General features: G+C 36.6%; 1 pseudogene; it reads right to left on the reverse strand.

Annotated features, from left to right (window-relative positions):
• Positions 1 to 5788: 5788 nt before the first annotated feature.
• Positions 5789 to 7784, reverse strand: LOC139843472 (epoxide hydrolase 3-like; annotated as a pseudogene).
• Positions 7785 to 10852: the final 3068 nt, after the last annotated feature.

The following is a 10852-nucleotide window of genomic DNA, read 5'->3' on the forward strand; positions in this document are numbered from 1 at the left end:
GGTTCATATTTGTTTTAGGGCTAAATACAAGGAGTATTTTTTATTTTAATTTAGACAATTGCTAAAATCGTCCCTTTATTTTATCTATTTTTGCTCTTTTCATCCTATATTTTAAAAACTGTAAATTTAGTACCTAATAATATTTTTCACTCCCAATTTCATCACCGTATGAAGTGAGGGATCCCCGTAGTATGCCAAAGTTTCATCTTTGCCCTTTTTAGGAACTAAATTGGGCACATTTACGCTATTAAGGATAAAAATTGAAGTTTCTAAAATACAGAGATCAAGAGGGAAAAAATGGACAAACACATGGACGATTTTGGCAATTATGTCTTTAATTTATTTATTTATTTACTTAAACCATTATTAATGGTGAGGGGGTGATGGAGCGTGATGGAGTGTTTTTGTTAGGGGTGTGCATGGTACGGGAAAAAACCGAAAAAATCGAGAACCGGACCGAACCTGGCCGAAACCGAACCGGACCGAGGAGTTTCGGTACGGTCCATGGTCCTTAAATTTCATATTATTCGGTCCTCGGTACGGGACGGACCGAACCAAAAAAAAAAAGGAAACGGACCGGACCGGACCGAAATATTTACATATTATCCATCTATAATTTAACGAATAGTCTCTACTATTATTGTCTTATTATTGTATATTTTCATGTTGTATTTACTAAACCATCAAATAGAAATAGTAACACTTTAAGGTGATATTTTCATTCGTCTTTTGTATCTTTATTTTGAGATCATTTCTTACACTTCTCCATTTCTCCATGTAGTTTGCTTCATTGTGTACTCTATTAATATTATTTATAATAATAGTCTGGTTTTTAAAACAAAATAATACGGAGTAATAATAAAACATGTAGGATGATATATATTTTGCATGTCAAATGAAAATAGACGTTTTTGCTACCTCTCTTGAAAAGTAGACCGACTGTAATCGTAATTCCAACAGTCAATGATGAGTGTACTCAAGTGGGACGGTTCTTTCCCGAGAACCGAACCGAAAATCATGGAACCGAACCGAACCAAACCGAAATTATTTGGTATGGTCTTCGGTACGACTTTCTTCATCAATTTGGGGTATAGTGCTGATTTGGTATGCACAGGCCTAGTTTTTGTGGGGTATAGTGCTGATTTGGAAAAGGTGATGGCTTGATGAAATTTGTAGTGGTATGTCGTGATGGGTGTGTTATAGGACAATAAGTTCCACCTTTTTTAATTTATTTTTCATTTTTTTATTTGAGTTATTTATCATTAGTTTAATATATTAATTAATTTAAAAAAAAAATTTGTTAGTTATTATATTATTTAGTTACATTACGTAGATATTTATGTTGTATTTTTCCTTTTTTTCAAGTTTAGGCTTTAAATTGTAATTCATACAAAGTCTAGGGATAAAAGGTGTAAACTCATATATTTCATCTTCTCCTTCATCGCCTAGATCAGATTTGAATCTCATTTCTCTTCATCTAAATATTTTCTTCATCCTAAATTACATTACAATATACCATATAATTAAAGTCAAAAATTCACCAAAACTTAAAATCAAACTAAAAAATATAAATACATGGAAGCTTCTGATTGGCCAACACTCCCTCATGCCACCAACCTTCTTCCGTGAAGCAGCCATCGCGCCGCTCAATTTGCTCCGATCACGCCGCGTTAACAATGGTCTTATGCTTGGAAATGAAATTGAAAATTTAGATTTTAGTTAACATATCTGATAGTGAATTGGATATACAAGATAGTAAGTTAGTAACAATGGGCTGGCCCAGTAGAATACAACTAGAGCTTCACTGCCCATTCGTGTTAAACAAGTCCCAACTCGTTACTTGGATTAATAGGATTGATCGGATGCGGCCCGACATGAAGTCCATATGGTTTATGAAGTCTTTTTTACTATTTGGAACAAGTATAATTTACACATGGGATTGAGGAAGTCTTGGGATCCACAATTGTAGGCGACATGCATGCATACACGCTTACCATTTATCTTGCATACTGTCATAGATGTTAGTGGCAGTGGCGGAATCTTGATTTTTTTCATTGGGGGCGAATTTTTTCTTAAAAACATTCATATTCACTGCAACTTCTTTGAACAAAATATGAAGGTTTTTGGATAAAATATGAAGACTTTTGAGCAAAATATGAAAGCTTTTGGAGTAAATATGAAAAATTTTTGGACAACATATTTTAATGAAATATATAGTTAGAAAAATTAATAAGAGCCAACAACATCTTAGTTATAAACAATGTTGTAATCACATGGTTTATTTTTATTCATTACAATAATCAAAATATAATTTAAAAATGTTACTTAATTTAAATGTTGTTATTATTTAACTTCTCTAAGGCGTAGATATTTTTTTTGAAAGACAAACACACACACCATACACGAAATTTAAACATGAATTTATACATGTCCACTCCAGGACTCGAACTCCCAACCTATAAGTTGAATGTGTCACCTCGATACCGCTAAGCCAATGGCCTTTTGGTTATCTAGATATTAAAATATTTATCATAAAGTTTAAAGAATAATGGAGTATGTTCTTATGTTATCTAGAAAGCTTTACAGAGTATTTTAGTATTTCTTATTATATTAATAATATATTGATTTTATATTTCTAAATTTAGCAGTAAACTGATAAAGCTACAAAGTTTAAGGTCTAATATGAAATATGTAAAAAGTTTACAGTCTCAAAAGTCACGTGACTTGCTCCTCACCTCACCTTTTTGGTCATCTTCTTCAAAACTTCATTAAATTACATAAACATTTTGTAAAACTTATGATTTTCATATTAAATTACAGAAAAATCACTAATAAATATATGAAAAGAAGAAAAATTTCACTGGGGGCAGATGCACCGTCTGCCCCAAGGTAGTTCCGCCCATGGTTAGTGGTCCCTGCACATTTATTTTCAAGTTACATGTTTCCAATTCTAGAGTAGTATAAATTGTAAACGTTGGGTTTGAATGAAAATATATCAAAAGTTGCTTCAAAAGCTTGTCTCTTCTTTATCTTATTTTCTTGAGAGTTTCGCCAACTCGAATCAGCTCTATGAATTTGGTGCTTTCATTGCTTACCATGACTCGACACCAAGCTATCCCATCTTTTGAGGAATCCATCTCCAATACTATTCAATCACTTGAAACCAACAACGAACTCATCAACACACTCGTGGAAAATATGACCAAATTACTCACCTCCACTAACGAAAAGCTTGACAATCTGGTTCAAACCATCATCACCCAAGCCACAAATATGTGTTGCCCCGAAAGTAGACGAATTGTTATATGAACTACATGGGTCTCCGGTTTTCTCCAAGACCGACCTCTGTTCGGGTCACACTCAAATACGTGTTGCCCGCAAGATATCCCGAAAACCGCTTTTTCGTAATATGGATGACCACTACAAATTCGTTGGTATGCCAATGAAGCATTTCCTTTTAGCAATAAATATGGAAGTGGTTTGAATTTGCAGTTTAAGTCCTTAAAATATTTATGAACACGCAAACATAACTATTATAATATTAAATGTACATAACGACTCCCTCGAATACCATTATTTTGCTGAAATGGCTAACAACTTTTCTAAAATTAAACTCGCATGTTACACTTTTATTCAAAAAATGATTGTATATAATAATTCTAGAATAATGTAACTTAGACTTTACAAACGTTACGTTCCATGACAAATTTTCAATGTACTCATATATTTCTCTAAATTTTACGTAGTATATAATTTATATATAATTTAAAGAATATTGAAAAAAAAATGTTGACAACATCACTCAAAACCACTTTTAAAATTTGTCAACACCACGGACTGTTAAACTCAAAAGAACTTTTAAAATTCGTCAACACCACGTGCTGTTAAACTCAAAAGAACTTTTAAAATTTGTCAACACCACAGGCTATTAAACTCAAAAAAATAATTGTTTGAAAAAATCAACTAATTGCACAATTACTTTACCCACCGTGTAACACACAATTTTTAAAATTTTTCAACACCACATGCTCATAAATAATTCTTATACCTTTTTTTTTTTTTTTTTAATATCGCTATTTACATACTAATATGAGCTGCAAATTATATTTATTGCACGGTTTTTACACACTCGTACAATACACGGGCTCAAAAAACCTACTATATATATAATTATATACTCGTAACAAGCAATGGTGTATTATGCGTATCAATTTCATGAAACCGATAAATAACACTTCAAGTAGGGTTAAGTGTCTGAAATGTATCTAACTTTAGCTGATCAAATTCCATTGTATGTACCAACGTAGCATTGCTTCAACGATACCGGGTACTAGGACCGAGCCTCAGTGGGAGGTCTCAGGTTCGAGCCTCACCAGAGGGTTTTCTGTGGAATTCCTGGCTGTCTGCCAATTGATGCCAGTTAAGGGTCCGCGGTTTCCCCCTGTGTGGATGTGTGAGTGTGTCTAACAACTAACGAGCCGTTCTCTAAAAAAAAAAAAAAAAAAAAAATTCCATTGTATGTATCAAACCTATAAAATTTATATCCAGTGTGAATCAAATTTTAAATTTTTGCTACATGTAACTATCATGACGTATTGACATGTTAACCATATAATTGGCCCTCACGTCAGAAAAATGGTGCAACATGCCAACATCATCAGTTTACATGCTATATATATATTTTTTTTTCTTCCCGAAAGCAAGCATATCATTAAAATGAAAAACACAAAGGACTTTTGGAGGGAGTCCAAACCCAATTACAGCGAAAAAACAGGAAATACAGTTACCGAGAATGCAACAATTGAAAGGAATACGAAAAATTCTGTCAGCCTAATCTAAACAACGTAAACATAAGGATTTGAAAGCCAATTAAGACATTCGATCTTTAGATTCTTGACCCAGCTTACATGCTATATAAGGGGTCGGAAAAATACATTAGCAATAATGGAAGTTTAACACATAAAGTAAAAATATACATAGTTAAATACATTAAATATAAGATTTTTCAAACACTACTTAACCATATAAATTAAGTAGTAGTCGTACCCTCGAGTTCCTCGAATCATTGTGAATGTCTTGGTTTGATCTGACATTACTAGTTTGGCCAATCCAAAATCGGAATTCATTAGAATGTTATGAGGCTTTATGTCGCAATGAATGATGGGTGTTTCACACTCTTGATGCAGGTAAAGAATTCCTCTTGCAACATCTAGTGCGATCTGCACTCTCTCTCACACCAGTCTTGAAGCCTTTCTGATTTAAACAAAAAAATTGAACGCTCAAATTATCAAATACGTACGGTTCAATAACATATACGCCTCCGGGCCACCCCGGAACCATAACCCTAAACACTATACCCACCCCAGAACAACCGAACCGAACCACCCCGGGGCCACCATGGACAACCAGACCACCCCCGGACCACCCCCGGACCACCCGAAACAAATAATTTTATGTTTTGTTTTTGCTATTAGTCTTCTTAAACAGGTTAGATGATTTTGGCTTTTGATATAGAAGCGTTATTTATGTTTATTTTAAGTTTTTTATCTGATTTTGAAAAATTTAGGCAATAAATGGGCCTTGACCCAAACCCGACCCGTTTGGGTCGGTTAAAAAAAATCTGATCCTTTTGGGTTCGACCCCTTTGGACCCAAACCCGTTGGAGTTTGACCCGACCCGATTGCCAGATCTACTCGGATAGCATCACAGTTTGAGCACCATTATAGTGCAAGCTTGGAGCCTTGGATCACAACCTCATAGAGCACACTCAGATCTCACCTCTCGAATGTGAGTACGAAGTAGCGATTTATTAGATAGTGAACTTTTAAAAGTTTTAGTATATATAGCACTTTAAAACACTTGGAAACATAGTTTATTCATCAACATACATACATCAATACATCAAAGTAAAATAACATTCATTGTGAGTTTAGTTTAATCTCATTTTTTCAAATCGATGAAATGGCCTAGACTTGCAGACGATGTTTGTTGCGATCAAGGAAAGTGAGGATGAGTTGATTCACTTGATCGGGAAATTGCTCGTGAACAAAATGTGATCCATTAGGCACGTAAACTGTTTCCTGGTTCGGAACATACTTTTTCACCTCTCCACTCCTTGCGTATTCATCAATTCCAGGGATTTTCATTGCATAATCTGCCTCGCCGATAATCAGTAATGTTGGAACTTCGATTTTAGGATCTTGTGCCTCTGATCCAATCGTCTCAAATGACCTGCCACGTTTCATGTCATTATGCACTTAAAAACAAATTCCTGATAAATTTTTTAACTTAGCCTCTCATGAATTGGGTCATCTAATAGTAGTTAGGTTTTATTTGGGAGAGAAAAAGTTGATCGTAAAGTATCAATATAATATGAGGGTGTAACTTGTAAGAAGCCTGGTTTGACTGCTATACAAAACTAGTGAAACTATTTTTTTACACAAATTTGGTAGTTGTACCTATAGGGAACTTGAAGTGGAGTTCGAAATCCAGATTTTTCATACAACGCAGCGTAAGTTGCAAGATCCTCCTCAGTGAACCAAGACGGTAAAGGAGTTGACGGTTCAACCAAATCCATTATCTCCTGATTTTCACTTGCTATCGGTAACTCACTTTGAGAAAACATGATGTAGATTTTTCTCACCACAGTTTTAATATCAAAGCGGCCAAAATCAGCCTCGGCTCTTCCGGGTTGCTAACCAAAAATAAAAATTCATTAGGTGGAGTTAGAATTTGATTAGGATAATGTAAGAAACCAATTAAAAAATAAAATAAAAATATTATTAAGTTTTATAGAGGAGGTGAAGTTTACCGCCCATCTCACAGGGTAAAAGCCGTCTGGGAGGCTAAAATGGTTCTTGAAGGCACCTGGAGGCATAAATGGCAAACCGAGCGTAATAATTCCAGCTACTTTCTGGGGGTGTAGAAGGGCAAATGGGTATGCAACAATTGCTCCAACATCTTTACCAATCACAAAAACCTACGAACAAAATGAATATCTATGATTGTTAAGTAAATTGTTACTTTAACATTTCATAATTAAGATGTCAGTGTGATTCGGTTTTCCTCCCGAAAACGCGTACGTGCGTGAGAGACAAACGAGAGTATTGATGCCGACTACTTGCTTTTCAGGGAAAAAAGAAAAAAGAAAAAAAAAAAGAACATATATCCAATATCACAAAATCACATACAACATATTTCTAAAAACTTAATTCAGTCAATTTGGCTTTGTTTCAGTTGTCTGTTAGGATATATATATTTCATATAAGTTGCAGATTGCATCTATAATTATTCGAATTGTATATGTATATGGATTTAGTTTACTATGTTATGAACAAAGTGTTGCTTGTTCATCTTAAAGGGAAATACGTTTAAAATCGGTATGAAATTTAATTCAATATTGAAATAGAAATGAAGAATTAACATACCTTAGAAATGGAGAGAGAATCAAGAATAGATGCAGTATCGCTAATAAGGTCAGCGAAAGAAGCTTTCTCGGGTTCTGCAGGCAAATCGGATAGTCCGTATCCTCTGAAATCCGGTGCAATAACTCTTAAAACCAGCTTTTGCGACTGCAATCATCTGATAACGCCACGTGTACCATATTTCCGGGAATCCGTGAAGGAAAATTACTGCCGGCGAGAGCTCCGATCCAATCTCAGCTACATGAAGCTTTAGCCCCTTGACTTGAAGGTACCTATGCGTAATTTGATCCATCTGCAGTGACTGGTAGGTAGGTATACTTGTTTTGAGTGATGCATTGCTTTTTATAAGCCACTCGGTATAATTTAAAGTTGCCTTTGAGGACTTAATATATATACTAGATAGAAGATAGAAAAAAGCAGCGTCCTCTCTCCGTATTTCCAAACACTTATAGCCCACCCACCTTTTTTGACTTTCTCCTTTGAATCTCCTCCTATCTCCGGTCAAATCTCTTTTAATCTCATACTTTTTATCTTTCAGATAACTACTCATGAGTATAATTTAGAATCACTTTCAAAATAGATGTAGATCGAAACCTCAACCGATCTAGATCTAAATTTTTTCCTTTTTTCCAACCTTACACTACGACAGCTTCATCACATCGACGGTTTGTAGACCTCTTGCTACTACCCTTTCCGACCACCGACATCTTGCCGGTTTCGGATTTACATGCTTTATGTCGTAATTATATTCATCTACTCAGTCCCTTGTCTATTCAGCGTCAATCAGCCCGATTTCTTCTCTAGACATTCTAGCGGATACCAGGCGGCGATTCCGAGCCGTAGTTGCTCGGGATCTGGGATCTATTTGAGTTTTGAGGGTTGGTTTAGGGTTTGGTTCATTAGGGTTGAGGGGTCTGTCGCTGATTTCACTAGACGATTCATCGATGCGCCTCTATTCTTCTTATGTAGCTGTAGGCGCCGAGTTACATCGGAACTCTATAGGTACTTTGGTCGGATTTGGGTTTTGTGGTAGGATTAGGTGGGTTTTTTCGGGTTTGTGGTTGATCGTGTTTATTGTTGAAACATGGCGGATTTCGGTGGTCGAACAACTGCCTGCAGCTTCCGAGGGCGGTCGGTGGCTGCTGGCAGCCTTGGGTGGTTTCTAGTGGTTGCTGTCGGTTTCTTGGTGGTTACGGGTGGCGATAATCAGAGGCTGGCCGTCACTACCTGATGACATCGATGGTAGCCTGGTGGCTACAAGTGGATGTTAACGGTTGAGGGCGATTTTAGTTACTGTTGACATCGTTGACGGCCGCTGGTGGACGCTGGTGGCCTATGATGGAACTGGTAGTGGTGGTTGTCGTTGGGGGTCACTGGTAGTTGCTAGTGACTGCTGGCGGTAGCTGGCGCTGATTGCTGACTGCTTGGGTCGGGGGTTTGTAAATGTCCTTAGAAAACTTGGCGAAGATGATTGGTTCCTATATGGTTTGATTCTGCTTTTGATCTGCTCGGTTACGGCTTGTTTGGTTCATTCATTCCATTTTTCCCGTCGTTGGGTCTTTAGTGGGCTTGATGTTGTTGCCGGCGTTGTTGACTTTGTTGGCTTTGGTAAATAGGCCTCGGGTTAGGTGTTCTTGGGTTGCCCGATGAATGATTTGGATTGGCGGTTTTTGAGGAATGAAGATGCGGGGTTGGATACGGGGTCGAGTTTATGTATATGTTTTAGGCTTAGGTTTGGTGGTTACTGTTTATTTGCCATTTCATTTGTATTTCCTATAGTGTTCGCTTTGTATTCATTGTAGTCGTTCATAGTGTTTACAACGAACAGAGTGGGAGTCATTGAGTTTTGGTCGTCTGTGACCAAGTACTCCCACAACGGATCATTATGATCTCATCAATGTTGCTCCACCGGAATATAAAAAGGTAACGCTGCAAAACCTTCTAAGATTAACTGCTCTTCTTTAACCTTACTGCGCGTATTATAAACTCTAGATGGTTCCAGAGTTCTGTTTCACCTACCCTGAAATCACAACACAACAAAACTAACGCGTAAACCCAAACAAAGATAGCAGAAAAGTAACTTTTGCAAGAATTAAATTCTCACAAAAGTATCGAATAATTAAAAGTATGCCTAATATAATTAAAGTGTTGAAGTAGAAGCTATGAATATTGATAAATTCACATAAATCATATTCAATAACCTGTATAATTAAATATACGATATATAGATGAACATAACAATGGATCTTTCAAGAAAGCACAATTAATTAAACATAAAACCTTAATAAATCAAAAGATAGAACAATCCCAAATCATAAGTTTACATCAAAGTGAACACAAATATGTTTAGCCTAGCATGGCAAAAGAAAGAACAAAATAATAACTGGAACAAATAGTATTCATCATAAATCACTAATATAATGAAGAATTAGGGTACAAATGATTAATAGATGCTACAATCTTTCACATTGATGCTATTATCTTCAAATTTGATGAAGAGTGGCTTTAAAACCTTCAAAAACGACCCTTCTGGCCTCAAAATTCGTAAATTAATCGATATTCTAAAGTTGGGGTTTAATGGGGGTATTTATAGGGCTGAAATTCGGAGTCCTGACCGACCTCGTGTCGCGATCGCGATCAAGACATCACGACCGCGACCTCCTTTGAAAAACCTGCATCGCGCCTGCGATATCATAGTCGCGACCGCGACCCTAGGTGCTCGAAACTGCTTCTTGTTCTGTTGATGTATCACGAGGGCAACACCCCCATCGCGACCGCGATGGGGTTCTGAACTGAAACTTATTTGATATTTTCGTCTTTTTACTTCATCCCTTGCTCGTTTGATACCGCACCTTGAAGAAATCATCAATAAACCAACATTAAGACTTCTTGATCTCAAAATATCATTTCGTTTAAAAACATGAACTAAGGTCTTCAATTTTCACCAAGTAATAACCCGAAAGAACCCGATATCGCGAGTAAAATATTGTATAAATGAGCCGATATCATGTCATTTGGTCATGGTGTCGGAACATCTTTTTTTTTGGACACCTGTTAGGATCACACAGGGGGATTTAACCACCCACGTGTTCATCTCCTACACAGTTATACCCGCCTCCCAACTGCGTGCCCAGGAGGAAACCCGCACCAATTCCATACGGGGCATGAACGGTAAAACTCCCTACCCTTTACCCCCCAACGCGATGTGGGAAAGGTGCCATGGGTGGAACTTCATGGAAGGGATGAAAATGTGGGTTAATATGTAGCCAACGAGGGTCAAATTATCGACCTCCCCTAAAGGAGACAGACCACCAAAAATTGGCGGATCTAGGATTCTAAGTCACCGGGGGGCAAAAAAAAAAGTCAACAAAAGCTTAAATTTTTTCCCCACCAAATGTAACAAAAAACGGAACGAAATGTACCAAAAA

This window comes from Rutidosis leptorrhynchoides, chromosome 4 (genome assembly GCF_046630445.1).
Source record: "Rutidosis leptorrhynchoides isolate AG116_Rl617_1_P2 chromosome 4, CSIRO_AGI_Rlap_v1, whole genome shotgun sequence".
Taxonomy (NCBI): domain Eukaryota; kingdom Viridiplantae; phylum Streptophyta; class Magnoliopsida; order Asterales; family Asteraceae; genus Rutidosis; species Rutidosis leptorrhynchoides.